We start from the raw sequence: 626 nt of genomic DNA on the forward strand, positions 1-626 counted from the left end.
ATCAAATCATATATCTTCTCTTCCAAAGGCATATTGTATTGATCACGAGAGTCACGTTCTTATCTTTGTTCTGCCTTTTATATACATTTTCCCTTTTAAATGATACGGACTTAGTACTAGTCAGGAAGTTAAAGATAAAGGGAGCATTAGTTTAAATTTGAGACTCGATTGACAGCTTCCATCGCGAGAGATATGCTGGCATGGTGACAAAATCACTAGAGAAAGTATGGAATTCTACCACATACACGAATAAAGTTGGAGAAACGCCCAAAAGGAGAAATGAAAGAACAGGTAGTCTTCTTAGTTATACATGAGGGGAGAAAGAACTGAATATACTTAAGGGAGGTAACTACTCGTTTCAGATTTGTCGGAGGGTAATGTGCGGTGAAATTGCTCCTAAAACTATACTGTATACAAGATAATACTAAATGATGAGAGAAATAAAGGGAAATAATCTGAACAAGTGCTAAAAAATAAGGGAAATTTTGATCTACTGAAATGAAACGGTAAGATGGGGCAGCTAAGGCATGGCGTTTCGAGTAATAATGAAACTCCTTATCAGGAAAGAGTGTCGAAGTTGTCTCATTTTCTGACGAAGAGCCTCGTGTGTGCATATGTACATGTGA

The sequence above is a fragment of the Penaeus monodon genome, chromosome 30, assembly GCF_015228065.2.
Source record: "Penaeus monodon isolate SGIC_2016 chromosome 30, NSTDA_Pmon_1, whole genome shotgun sequence".
Lineage (NCBI taxonomy): Eukaryota > Metazoa > Arthropoda > Malacostraca > Decapoda > Penaeidae > Penaeus > Penaeus monodon.